The 15,174-nt window shown below is 40.7% G+C and overlaps 2 pseudogenes; one reads left to right on the top strand and one right to left on the bottom strand.

Moving 5' to 3' along the window:
- Positions 1-442: 442 nt before the first annotated feature.
- Positions 443-538, top strand: LOC112635727 (annotated as a pseudogene).
- A 13,234-nt stretch (positions 539-13,772) lies between these two features.
- Positions 13,773-14,659, bottom strand: LOC112635249 (annotated as a pseudogene).
- Between the last annotated feature and the right edge of the window lie 515 nt (positions 14,660-15,174).

The raw sequence follows: 15,174 nt of genomic DNA, 5'->3' as shown, positions 1-15,174 counted from the left end.
GCATGCCACCACCCCTGGCTAATATTATTTTATTTTATTTTATTTTGAGACATAGTCCCACTCTGTCACCCAGGCTGGAGTGCAGTGGCAAGATCTCAGCTCATTGCAACGTCTGCCTCCTGGGTTCAAGTGATTCTCCTGCCTCAGCCTCCTGAGTAGCTGGGACTACAGGCATCTGCCACCATGCCTGGCTAATTGTTTTTGTATTTTGGGTAGAGACGGGGGTTTCACCATGTTGACCAGGCTGGTCTTGAACTCTTGGCCTCAAGTGATCTACCCTCCTTGGCTTCCTAAAGTGCTGGGATTACAGGTATGAGTCACCATGCCCAGACTCTTTGGACAGTATTTAAAAACAGCTGATACCAGGTCTCCACTCTATAGCAATTAAATCAGAAACTCTAGACATTGGGTCCTGGGCATTGACATTAAAAAAAAAACCAAAATTCTCCAAAGCATGATGATTGGGTTTTCATACTAATGTGTGAAATGTGCCTCCCTCAAGCCTTGTTACGACAAATAAAATTCTCCCCAGGTGATTCTGAGTCGAGTTGAGACCCCTTGGAGTACGTGTTTCCTGTTGATGAGATAAAGCAAGGGGAACTGCTGTCATCTGGGACCTAGCATGCGCTTCTTGACATTTCTTCCATTTGCGTGGTTATTTCAAATTTTCAAGTGCATAAAATCTTGCAAGCCCCTGGAAGAGACCTTAGAGACTGGCTACACCAGGAGTCAGGAACCCTATAAAGGGCTAGATAGTAAATATTTTAGGCTTTGTGGACCATATATCATAACTACCTGGCAGCCGTAGAGTGAGAGCAGCCATAGACAATATGTAAATGAATGGGCGTGGTGTGTTCCAGCAATCTTATTTACAAAACCAGTTGTGAGCTGGATTTTTACCCCTAGCTGTTGTTACTTGCTAACTCATGGTCTACACCAACACTCTGATCTCACCCATGAGGAAACTGCCGTCCACTGGGCGATGTCATTTGACTCAGATCTCAAGGCTAGGAAAGGGTAAACATGGGCTTGAAGTTCGGGTATTTCTACTTAAAACAAATAAACAAACAACCTCTCCTCTCCTAAATCTACAGTTGGTGAATAGTGTTCTTAAAAATTAAACCATTAAAAGGAGGGTCTTCTCATGTCTACCCTTTGTGTTTCCCTGGCTTTATGGTGCTGTGATGTGCTGTGTACATATTACCACTCTCTCCAGATTGTAAGCTCTTCCGTAGTAGAGCCTGGGCTTTCTTCAGTGCCACATTCCCACCAGTCTGGAGCAAAGCAGTGCCTGTACCTGTTAGTGTGCTGAATATATTGCAGCTTGAGGATGCGGAGCTCAGTTTCACGTGTTTATTTCAAGACAACAGGGCTGCCTGGGTCATCGATTTCTGGAAGTATCTTTTGTTAATATCTAGCCCACTTGCTTGTGTTCTTTATAACTTCAAATAATATTTATATAATGACAGAAAAAGTTTGGGGATTGTGGCAGTGGGGGAAAGCACAGATTAGATGTCTAATTACTTTTAAAAAGTTGACCTTCAAGTTTGGCCAAAAAAAAAAAAAAAAAAAAAACAAACTGTAAGAAATCAAGTTTGAACAGGATTCTTTGCAATATTATTTTCTCTTCACTTTTCTTCTGTGCAGGCTTGCAGGAAAGTATATATGCAATATGTTATTGTTGTCTGCCACATTCAGAAACCTGCCCCCCCCAACCCCCTCTTCTCTGCAGTCTCTCCAGTTTGACCTTGAGAAGTACTGTTTACAGTTCAGTGAGCCTGGGTATCTCCCTTCTTGCTTCAAGCTCAGCAAATGGACAAGAAAAACCTGCAGAACTCGTTCAGCAATTTCAAACTATAAACAAGCAATCCAGAGGGAATAAGGGAATGACTGCAATTAAAGTCTTCTCTCCCAAGGTTGTCAACACTCTAGGTTGAGCAGTGGCCTGAGAAAGTTGCTCATTTCCCAGGCAGGCTTGCTTAATGCAAGGTGCAGTGGGCTATTATCTAATGTACCTTGCTTTATCAGAACACACGTATCTCTCTGTGCCTCTGTCTGTCTGTTTCTCTCTGTCTCTCTTTCTCTCTCTCTCTCTCTCACACACACACACACACACATCTTCCTTATTCACATATAAACACACACGGTTGCTATTGTCTCAGGATGGATATAGTGGAAGATAGAATATTATGATCTTACAAGGGAAAAAAGGAGCTTTTAAAGGGCAATTCAGGCCAAGCGCGGTGGCTCATGCCCGTAATCCCAGCACTTTGGGAGGCTGAAGTGGGCAGATCACGGGGTCAGGAGAACGAGACCATCCTGGCTAACATGGTGAAATCCCATCTCTACTAAAAATACAAAAAAATTAGCCGGGCATGGTGGCACTTGCCTGTAATCCCAGCTACATGGAAGGCTAAAGTCTTGGGAGGCTTGAAGTTCAGGTATTTCGACTTAAATCACTTGAACCCGGGAGGTGGAGGTTGCAGTGAGCACACCAGCCTGGGTGACAGAGCAAGACTCCGTCTCAAAAGAAAAAGACAATTCAATCTGGGGAAAAGTGGCTCAAATGCTTGGGAAGTAAATAGAAAGGACAATTTAGGTAACAAATACACGGTGTGGCTGAAATGTCATATAGGTTATCATTTTCATATAGCACAGAGCTACATGATTTCATTTATAAATTTTGTACTATGATTCTTTCAGAGATACAAAAGAAATAGACAACTTGGTTTCTGCCTTATAGTATTTGGCAATTATTTGAGGATAAAGGACAATGAATATGTATGTTATTGAAGGAATGGATAATGTACCTATTTAAGGAAATGATGAAGACCCCAGATGAATGGAACAGATAACATCTTTTTTTTTTTTCTTTTTTTTTTGAGACGGAGTCTGACTCTCTTGCCCAGGCTGGAATGCAGTGGCTTGATCACTGCAAGCTCTGCCTCCCGGGTTCACACCATTCTCCTGCCTCAGCCTCCCAATAACATATTGCTCCTCAAATAATTGCCAAATACTAGAAGGCAGAAACCATGTTGTCTATTTCTTTTGTAGGACACTTTGAGGCCTGGCTCACCAGACTACATATCACGAGTGAGCACTTGGAAGTTCTAATCTGAGTGATATGATGACATGTTCTCTGTGCCTTTGAATATCTAGTTTCTCATCTATAACACAATCTTTGAAGCTATACAAGGAGAAAATCAGTGTCACCTGACCACCATCTTTCGCCCTTGAAAGGCATAAAATTCTAAGTAAGAATACTACATATCATGCTGTGTATTTTACTGCTGCATGCTAAGCTTTTACCAAATATTTTTAAAGGAAAAGAATAGTAAATTAGGCTGGGAGCACTCAAAGGAACCCATAAGATGTCCCCTTAAAGAAAGGATTTATGGATGAGGAAACAAAAGCCCAGGGGGCCGCCATGATATACTCGTGGTCACACAGAGGAGGAAGTCTCCTGAAGCAAACTCAAGGGCGCTTTGTACATCATACTAATCCTACTTGTTGATTTATAAAAGTATTAGCTACTTTATTTTCTCCTTAATTAGGACAGAGAGTAATTATCATTATTGGGTCCAGAAAGAATTATGCCAATGTTCCAAGATTATGCATGGAACATTTGTCATGCAAAGTGCTGCCCTTCATACATAGAGAGGCCCCATAGGCTATGGCCTCCTCCCTGGGACTGCCAATGTGTCTGAATTGCTGGGAGCATCTCCCCCAGGCCTATGAACATGAGCTGCTCCTTTGATGGGACTTTGATGGCCATTTGATGGCCATGAAATATCATTTAGGAGAGGGGTTAATGCTTTTTTTGTTGTTGATCTTTCACCTTCAGGGAGCATGAGCCTCTGAGAGATCTGCTTTCATGCCATGTTCACAGAAAGGTTTTGCTCAGCCTGAGCCAGGCGGTTGCTGACTGCCAAGGCCAGCGTGTGCCGACTGCTGCTGTGTTTCCCAGCGCTGCCAGCAGGATCTTATTCTTCGTATCTGCACCTCCCAAGCAATTCTTCCGGGGCAGCTTTGTCTGTGCTCCTCTGCCAGGCTAAAGGGCTGGTGCTTAGGGATGCATGCATCCCGCCCTTTGCCCTTGTGTCTGAGCTATTCGAATCTGATTTCCAGGGCAATTGCAGTTTGGCAGCTCCCCGGGGCATCCTCTGGAGCGGCTGCTCTGCTGTTACTGTTTGGGAGGCCTTGGAAACTCCCTTGGGAAGTTTGTCAGATGGTCTGATGAGAATAGCAGGAGCCTGCTTTCCATAGTCAAATTGTCATTTTCAACATCGTTTTTGTTGTTGAGCTTCCCTTTTTAAAAAATAAAATAGTAAAACAGACATACTCTTTTCTAAACAAGTGTAGACTTTTACCATGAGGGCTGGAAGGGGCCTCACTGAGTAAATACCTCTTCTCCCACCCTCATGTGATGGCTTCTTTGTTTTGAACCTGGGTGTGCCCAAGTGGTTTTACAACCTCCCTTGGATATCAACAGTCCTTATCCTCTCACCATCTGACCTCTCTTCCTGCTTCTGATCCTCAGAGGGTGCCCAGACAGTGCTCCCAAGAATGGGTTGAGGTTCTGAAGGTGTGTGGGCACCTAAAGATCCTAAGCTGTCAAAATAACTGCTGTCCAGGAGAAACTGACAAGGCCTAAGGTTCAGTCTGGGGAAACCTGACGCAATAACTTTTAGCAAGTACTAGGCGTTTTGCTGTGTATCAGGCCTGGAGATCAGCCATTTACATGAGTGATTTTCACACATTCCACGAAACAGTTTCTTTCATTAGTTCCATTTTACAGATGAGACTACTGAGGCTCTGAAAGGCTAAATGACTTGGCTGAAGCCACATACTTAGTGGCAGAGTCAGAACTCAGTCTCTAAGGCTTTTGAATTCCAGAGCCCATACTTTTAGCCATGATGATATACAGATTTAGTTCTGGGGTCTGGAGACCATTGACAGTCTTGGAAATAAACTGTGTCTTGATATAAATAAAGCACAGCTATGGGTGTGTTCAGTTTTGGACACATTCCTTTCGAACTCCAAAGGACAAGGGGTTAACCTCATGACTTTGATAGGAAACAGAAGACAGGTTGTGAGGTTTCTTGGGTAATTCTGGGTATTTGGACACCTGTTCAGTTATTCCTGGATTCTGTGGTGGGGGTGGGGGGAACATGGGGAGGCTGAGGTCATTATTGCAAAAACCATTTCCTGAGCGCTTGACTTCAGGAAATGCTGTAGCATTAAAAATACCCATTGTGTAGGAGTGACAGAAGCATGACTCACGTTTAGCAATTGTGTCCATAGGTCACAAAGGATTTGGGGAACACAGGGGATCTTCACACAAGATTGTGTCTGTGGGTGGTTCATTATGAAATTTTTAGTAGGTTGAGAAGCATGGTCGCATTTCAAAAGGAATGACATTTAAGGTTCTCCATGGAAGCTATGAGACTTGGCTCATCATTCATACATTGATTAACAAACGTCAATTGTCCGCCTACTAAGTGCAGGGCCTTGCACTGGGTGCTTTGGGATTTTGCAAGAGGCATAAAGCGTCGTTCTTGCCCTTTAGTACAGTGTTTATGAACTGGTGACAATGAAATAGGCTGCTTTTTAAACTTCCTTTTATTTCCGCCTTGAAACATTGACAAAAGGAAGACTATCCCTTAAAGAAAGGCATTTTGTTTTATTTTCCAGGACAAATACTATCAAAAAATCAGGTTTGGTAACTCTCAGGCCTTGTGCCTAGGAAAATATGATTATCAGGAAAAAAGATGCAGGGGCATGTCCTGGCTTAGGTACCTTTTGTTCACTGTAGGTTAGAGTACAGTGAACAGTGAATACAGGGTAGAGGGAATAGGAATTTTTTTTTTTTTTTTTTTTTTTGAGATGGAGTCTTGCTCTGTCGCCCAGGCTGGAGTGCAGTGGTGTGACTTCAGTTCACTGCAACCTCTACGTCCCAAGTTCAGGCAATTCTCCGCCTCACCTCCTGAGTAGCTGGGATTATAGGCACCCACCACCACGCCTGGCTAATTTTTGTATTTTTAATAGAGACGGGGTTTTCACCATCTTGGTCAGGCTGGTCTTGAACTCCTGAACTCGCGATCCACCTGCCTTGGTCTCCCAAAGTGCTGAGATTACAGGTGTGAGCCACTGTGCCCAGTCAAGAATTGCTAATTGAATACTCATGGTCTTTTAAACTTGGGCAGACGATTTTTTTGGGGGGGCTTTGTTTAATATTTTGTATAAAACTTCATGCATACTAAACATGACACTAAAATATATGTACGTTATAAAGTCTGATACTGTAATGATCACCTGTGAAACCACCACCCAATCTAAGTACCATAATAGTATCAATGACTTGCATTTCTTTTCATATTCTTCCTCTGTCCTCCCATCTCATCTCTGGCTTACCCTCCTTTGAGATAGCCACTACTTTAGAATTTGCACTTACTGGATAGAGTTTAGACAATTATTTTTCTTTTTTTTCTTTTCTTTTTTTTTTTTGAGACGGAGTCTCGCTATGTTGCCCAGGTTGGAGTGGAAAAGTGTGATCCCAGCTCACAGCTGATTCTCCTGCCTCAGCCTCCTGAGCAGCTGGGATTACAGGCCCCCACCAGCATGCCTGGCTATTTTTTGTTTTTATATATATTTTTAGTAGAGACAGGATTTCACTGTGTTGGTCAGGCTGGCTCGAGTTTAGACATTTCAAATCCGTACATGATGCTGTGCATGATGTGGTATATTCACAGAGAGATAGCTTAGTTTTCAGGGTTTATTTTGCTGTGGCTGATAGACCTAGACATCTGTGGCTATGTTTGTTTCCATACATGGGCACGACCTACACAGAAATGGAATTCCTCCTGAACAGGCTGCAGAGCACGGGGTTATGTGTGTGGGTCTGAAGTCAGGTAGATCTGGCTTTAAATCTCACCGCTTTGACTAGATAAAAGTAAAATGTGTTGTGTCTGCCTTGAGTGCCAGGCCCTTTGCAGGTGATATCTCAGTTATTCCTATGACACTGTGAGATGTATTCATATCCTCATCTTCCTGGTGAGGAAACTGGGATTCAGGGAGGTTGTGGAATTTGTTCTGGATTTCTAGCTTGTAAGAGACACCATCAGCATTAAGCAATCTTCAAGTCTTATTCCAAAGCCTCCTTTTCTTCCTCCTGTTAGAAAGTTTCTGTTTCAAATCGGTAAGAAAACCAAGGCAATCATTCTCATATGGGTTTGATCAATGCATAGATATAAGACCGCAACTTTGGAAGTTGTGGTCAATGCAAGAAAATATTTTTTAAAAACTCAGAAGAATTAATACTGGAAAACAAAATTAAAATATCATTTTTAGATGTTATGATTGTATACTTTTAAAAACTAAAAGAAATAATCTAAAAAAAATAACTATAGGCATCAATAAAATGGACAGATGAATGCAGTAGATACAAATATATACCAGGAGTCCTTTTATTTATACCAGAATAACATAATATTATCTAAATTATTTAACGATAAGAATTCTTATGAAACAGTTGCATGTCTTATCTAATAGAAACAAAATATAAAACTTTACTGAATAATATTAGAGAAGATGAATGGAAAGGTGTACTATTGTCCTTGAAAATAATGATCAATCAGAAAGCCTTCTATCTCATTCAACAAATTTATAGGTTGACTATTGTCCACCTCAAAAATCTTCCTAGGATATTTGAACTTAACATAATTGTAATTTTTATTTACAAAAATAGATGTCATTTATTTAGCACTTGCCACCCCCATGCTCACCTAAGAGCATTAACTAGTATTTTACAAAGAGAACAATAAATGGAGGTATACCTTCCACCAATAAGCATATAGTTAAATGGAACAGCATAGTCCAGAAGTAAACATATTGTACATAAGAATATAACAGATAACAAGAGGCATCTTTGAAAAACAATGAAATAAAGAATTATTTAATACACATTGTTTAGTATTCTTATCTAGATCTCTTTTCGAAAAAATCAATTTAATACAGCAATTTAATACCTCATGATCAAAATAAATTTTATATGGCCAAAGTATTAGATAATAGGAAACCTTACAGGAAATATAAGTTATTGATTGTCAGATCTTTGGAGAAAACACTGTCCTTTTTTTAAAAAAATTGTACTTTGAAGTGTCAGAAGAAATCACAAAGAAAAAGACTGACAAATTTGGCTACATAAAGGATTGCAAACACATGAGCAACAACAAGAACAGAATAACTTAGGTCAGCAGATGGGAAAGAATCACATCAAACATGACAAACAGAGGCTATCATCTGTGGTGAAAACTCTCACTGGAGAGCTGAAAGTAGTGGACCAGTTCTTCCTAAAGTGCAGGCTATGGGAAGGACAGAGGAAGACCAGCTTCTAGGAGGAAGCAGGGCTGGCATCTTCGGGACCTGCTTGGGCACAGGGAAAATGGGGGCTGACCTCACTCCCACCTAGGTCTGGTGGGTTTCTGGGGACTGGAGAGTCACCATGATCGTAGGATATGGCAGGATGTGGTTACCCAGGACTTCTATCTCTCTCTAGGAGGGTCCTCTACTCCAGGAGGTAGAAAGGAAGGAAACACTGAGGGAGGAAACAGCCCTGGATATAGAAAGGATTGGAAGAGTTGTCCTAGAAAATCAGCCTTAGTGACAAGGAGGGAAACTGCTTCTGCAGGTAAAGGAGAAGATGGAGACAGTGTTTCCCAAAGAGCCATTAGAAAATAGAAGTTCTCCTCTTTGGGAAAACAGGATCCCATGGCAGGTGGATTTTTCTTGGCTGTGAGTACATTTTTTTGCATGGTGCTTACAGAACGTGGTGCTTAGGACCATCATTCCAGGACTCAGGAAGCCACATGGGAACTTGGAGGGAAATATGCGAGGAGTGTCTGGTCATAGTAGATAGTAGATACTCAATAAATATTTGTTAAATGCAAAAGATAAAACCTAGCTGTCCAATCTGTGACAAAATCTTGATAACTTTAGCATTGCTGATGGCATGCTAAATTGCTTCAATGCTTTGGAAAAACAACGTGACTGTGTCTAGTGTATCACTACACACAGGCAAATGTTCAAATCTTTTGAGCTTGTCAGTGTGTGCTCTTGGGAATTTAAGAAAACAATTGAGCACCAAAACAAAGCTATACATATGAAGTTCTGTAATAGTAGATGCTGTGGCCTGAATGTTCAGGCCCTGCCCCCTGAAATTCATTTGTTGAGATCCTAACCCCCAAGGTGATGGTATTAGGAGGTGAGGTCTTGGGAGATGACTAGGTGACGAGGGAGGAGTCCTCATGATTGGGATTAGTGCCCTCAGAAGAGAGGTCTCAGAGGGTTCCTTGCCTGTTCCACCATGTGAGGACACAGAGAGAAGACAGCTATCTATGAACCAAGAAGGGTGCCCTCACCAGACACTGAATCTGCTAGTACCTTGATGTTGTCTTTCCCGGTCTCCAGAACTATGAGAAATAAATTGCTGTTGTTTATAAACCACTCAGTGTATGGTATTCTGTTATAGCAGTCCAAATTAACTCAAGCATTTAAAAAAAAAAACAGATGAGAGGTTAATAAATATAAATACACATATATCAATAAAATAGTATTTATTCATTAAAAATGACAGATAAGACCATAGAAATGGAGAGAAATGTGTAATATTAATGTCAAGTGAATAAAGCAGAATGTAGAGGGGCTTCCCTCTGCCTCCAACATACTTTGCTGAGGCCCAACCCCCACTGAATGCCCCTGAAATCCCACTATGCTGACACCCTCTTTAGTGCCACACTTTATGCAGGTCCCCAATTTGCTTTATCTTGCCTCCTCAACATCTCAGAGATGTTTTTGTATGGAGTCTATCAGTTCAATTAATACAACTGTCCCTGGTCCTAGAACTCAGGCCTAGGGATTGGGTGGAAAAACATTAAATAGTAAGGATGTTTACCTTTTGTCTTTATGCTGTGCTTAAAATCATGCCACCCCTTTCAATACTGTTTGACCAAAAACATATGTCCAACTCTAACTAGTTTAAGATGAGATTTTCTTAGGAGGCTCCTTAGTCTTCCCTCATGCAGATCAACCCCCAGTGGGCCTGATCCTTTAGCCTCTACACGTGTCCAGACATGTCTGAATCCTATGGTGGCAGAAACTACTCAGGTGCAAATTGACACCTCTGACATGAAAGTAATTCTTTTGTTAAGTAGTGAGATGTGATATGTGCTTTCATTTTAACAATGTTCCTATATATTATACTTATATAGAAAAATGAGAATGGATCATCGCTGGTATCTGCTGTTTTCTTGACAGTTTGTGAATTATCATTTCATGCTTTAGTCTTGTATTTTTAAATTCAATTTTTAAAAATTATTAATGTGAAGCATGCTTTGAAACCAACCTAAAATTTATAGAGAAAAAGTTGACAATCTTCTCTTACCCCATCCAATCCATTTTTACTCCTTTTAAAAACAAATTTCCTAAAAGAAGATGGCAATTTACAGTCCCATCAGCCATGGTTTGATCTACGGTCCTATGTCCATTTTTTCTTCATACTCATACAAAGAAACATAAATGCATGTTCCATATGTGTGTTGATGAAATCACCTAACACACATACATTTGAAACTTGTTTTCTTTCGCTTAATATTTCTTCTGGGTGTCCCTCCAGGTCAACTAATATATAGCCCACCAATTATATTTATAGTAGCACAATGAAACTGCCTTTGCAAAAACTGTAACTGAGAAAATTATGATGGTAAAAGAAATTTGACTTAACCGCCCCCATCTTGCTTCTAACCTCCAAGCTGTCCTTGTTCATTCTTGGGCATAGGCTGAACTAACTTTGGGAGGAACTTAGTTTATAGTTCAACTTTGAGACAAAGGTGATAACAACCCTTTGCCAAAACAAACCTCCTTCCTCCCTGGGGACTAGACTGCCTTTGCGGGACTAATGAATTAACCACAAGATGAGAAATTATGGTTTAGGAGTTATGCCGCTGGAGGCTGCAAGATTCTAAACTCCTCCAAATGACTCCTCGGGATAACATCCTATTGTAAAACCTAAAATCTGTGCTTGAGATGTTTTGCAGACCTTGCAGTCGGTGGATCAGCTGGCACCACCCAGATCGCTACGTGTGGCTCCCACCCAGAAACTGACTCAGTGCAAGAGGACAGCTTTGACTCCCTGTGATTTCATCTCCGACCCAACTAATCAGTACTTCCCATCCCCTGGCACCCTACCCACCAAACTATCCTTGAAAACTCTGATCCCCAAATTTTCAGGGAGACTGATTTGAATAATAATAAAACTCCGGTGTCCTGTACAGCAGCTCTGTGTGGATTAAGTGCTTTCTCTATTGCAATTTTTCTGTCTTAATAAATTGGCTCTGTCTAGGCAGTGGGCAAGGTGAACCTGTTGGGTGGTTGTAATAATATTCTGTTGTATAAATGTCTTGTAGTTAATTCAATTATTTCCCATTTTTGGACAATCAGCCTATTTTTGTGATTTTTAAAATAATGCTACAATAAAGATTCTTATATATGCATTCATGTTATAAGTATATACATACATACTTATATTTACACATACACACATAAATGTCGGTGCTTTTGTTTCTCTCAAACATGATATTGGTAATGCTTCCTCATATGTGTTTTACCCTTCAGTATATGTTGCTATTGATTTCCCAAAAGAGAATGGCAATTTCCAGTCCCATCAGCCATGGGTTCATTTCCTCACCTTCTCACTGAAATTGTACATATCCTTCAATTTTTGCCAATTTGATGGGCAAAAAATGGAATCTCATCAATATTTTAATTAGCATTTCTCTAGCTATTTGTTAGGTTGTGTGTATTTTCATATATTTATTATCCTTTGAATTTCCCTTTGTGATAACATTGTTTATATATTTGCCCATTTTTCCACTGAGATGTTAGCACTTTGCTTATTCATTAGTGGGAGCTCTTTATCATATGCACTGCAGCCTGTGTTTTGCCTTCTAACTTTGTTTAATGGTGTCATTTATTTGCTTTGAAAAATTTTTCAAAATGCACATAAATTAATTTTATGTATGATTTCTGGGCATCCTGTTTTGCTTTTAGGAAGACCTTCCTTCTCTAGATTATATAAATTATACATTTATATAATCTATTAAATTATACATTTATATAATTATAATTACACATTTATAATTATAATTATACATTTATATACATTTATATAATATATAAATATATAATAAAAATTATACATTTATATAATTATACATTTATATAATCTTCTTTTAGGAAGATCTTTCTTCTCTAGATTATATAAATTATACATTTTCTATTTTTTTTGGTCTTATTATTTAAGACTTTAAACTGTGGAATAATAATGTAATACATGTAATATAATATGTTATATGCATTTTATATGTGATATGAGGACATATTGCAGGTTTTTTCTTCCAGATGAGCATTTGGAGCAATCCATTTCCTAAAGATTCAGCTATTCTTGGTGGTGAATGGATGTGGTACCACTTACTTGGGAGGCTGAGGTAGGAGGATCACTTGAATCTGAGAGGTCAAGGCTGAAGTAAGCTATAATTGTGCCACTGCACTCCAGCCCGGGCAATAGAGTGAGATCCTGTCAAAAACAAACAAACAAACCAAAAACAAAAAACAAAAAAAAAAAAACAAGAAAAACAAAAAATATCCAACTTTCTCAAATCCTTAACTTTCCTGCTACATTGACTGCCCATCACACTCACCTGGCAAAAACCAAAGTCTTGATCAATCTGACTATTAATCTCCTGCATATGTGTTCCTGGGTTGCTGAAAACTTCTGGGGGAAAAAAAAACAATGGTGTAAGAGCATTTTTATCACTGACCATTCATGATCTCCAGCTTCAACTGTGTTGTCAATGTCTCCTGAAGGCCGGGCGCGGTGGCTCAAGCCTGTAATCCCAGCACTTTGGGAGGCCGAGACGGGTGGATCACGAGGTCAGGACATCGAGACCATCCTGGCTAACACGGTGAAACCCCGTCTCTACTGAAAAATACAAAAAACTAGCCGGTCGAGGTGGCGGACGCCTGTAGTCTCAGCTACTTGGGAGGCTGAGGCAGAAGAATGGCGTGAAACCAGGAGGTGGAGCTTGCAGTGAGCCGAGATCCGGCCACTGCACTCCAGCCTGGGTGACAGAGCGAGACTCCGTCTCAAAAAAAAATCTCCTGAAAAGAATTATCTGGGCTCCAATCAGGGCCACTTAAAAACTTTCACTGTCATAGGGCCTTTGCCTTTCTACTTTCTTCTCACTCTCCAGATTGTTCCCTATTTCACAGAAACAATAAAGGCAAACAGAGGGAAATTCTTTGAAAGTCCTGAGTCCCTCCCAACATTATAAAGCTATCCTTAAGGAAAACCTGTTCAGGAGATTCTCTGTACCCCATTCCCTCCTGTTTCCCTAGAGACCTTGCTCTATCTGTTAGCCACTTCCAAATATAAGTTCTTTGTTGGATCTTCTTGTCGTCATTTAGGCACGTTCTAGCCTCTTTCATCTTTTTTTTTAAAAAAACCAAATCCTCCATTAATCATACATTCTCTTCTAATTACTATCTCTCTCTCTCTTTTTTCAGCTAAGCTGCTGACTTCACTTTGCACTACCTGCTCACTCATAACCCTTTGTAGTCTGTTTTTTTTTTTTCCCCCAAGATTAAATGATTGTTATAAAAGTGTATCACACTGTATGGAAATCAACATTTTCTGACACAATTTTGTGCATCTAGGACTATAGAAATGTCACTGTCTCTGCCCCACATCTTCAAATCACATGAATAAGTCTTCCCAAAGGGGAGCTTCTGGAAAAGCAAGCTATTTCCTGGGCTCATATTTCCCTAATTTTGTAGCATGCATCAACAATCTATCCACGAAGTATATATTGGGGAATAAGGAGGACATCCACCAGCAAGACCACAGTTGTTGACAGCCATAAGATTAGAGACAAGCACAAAGGGACAGGTCAACATGCCAGCAAAAATCTTGTGACAGCTTGAGAATAACTCTTTATTTCATTCATGGTAGAAACCCTGCCGTCCAGGGCATAGGTATTGATGAGGCAGGCCAGTGAGCTACACAGCCGCAAAGAAATCATGTCACCTAGGAGGTGAGGAACCAGTCCCAGGAAAAACCCTAGGATGCCCTCTTTCTGATATATGGTTATGAAGTCACTAAGTCCACAGTACTTAGGTCCTCTGCCAATGAATTGTACCACAGGTCTCAGAGTGATCACGTGGAAGGAATGTGTGATGAGGGTAGCAGTAGAACGAGCCGTCATCTCTCAAGCTGTCTCCTTGATAACTCAAAGGAAGACGAGACTTCTTTCTGTACATTTCCAGGTCCTCGTCCACTCCTGGGAATGCTGTAAAACTTTTCCATGGGCCACAGTTTGAAGGCCTCCCGAATACAGTCTTAGAGTTAAGCCTGTGAAAAGCCTATACCTTTCATTGATACTGCCAATGTATTGAGTGTAACAAAAGAGACCAGGAAGTTGAAATACTTGCCATCCAAACATATTGCATCCTATTTTTGGAGGAAGAGGCTTATATCCTGCATGAGCAGCTGGGACAGGATGGTGAGACCAGAACCAAGGAGGACTTGACTGGCTGTGTCTGCCATGATGGCACCTGCTACAGTATGGATTTATTTTGAATTTTTCTACTGAAATTACTTTGGCCGGTGGTTCTCAACTTGGGGTGATTTGCTTCCCAAGGGACATTTGGCAATGTCTGGAGACATTTTAGGTTGGCACAAATGGGGGATGGACAGGGGAAATGGGGTTGGTCCTGTCATCTAATGTGTAGAGGTTAAGGATTTTGCTAATCATTCCATCATGCACAGGACAGCCCCCATCATCAAGTTATTCAGCCCTATGTGTCAATGGTGCCAAGGTTGAGAAAATTGCTCTGGACACAAAGTCACCATGGAGTTCCTCGTGGCTAAAGCCGAAGGGCTGTTCCAGCTCTTATCGTCTTGACCTCTGTGAAGTGTGGGGCACCATTGTGACTCTGCCTTCTTGAAACCATGTCCTCCTCTGGCTTCTCTATCACCAATCTTTCCTGGGTACCCTCTTACTTCTCTGACTGCTCCTGTTCATCATCCTCATTTGTCTAACTTTTGAATATAACTGTTTT

This window comes from Theropithecus gelada, chromosome 11 (assembly GCF_003255815.1).
Source record: "Theropithecus gelada isolate Dixy chromosome 11, Tgel_1.0, whole genome shotgun sequence".
In the NCBI taxonomy this organism is placed as follows: Eukaryota; Metazoa; Chordata; class Mammalia; order Primates; family Cercopithecidae; genus Theropithecus; species Theropithecus gelada.
Note: the sequence above shows the minus strand (reverse complement) of the source record. Positions and strands in the feature narration are given on the sequence as shown.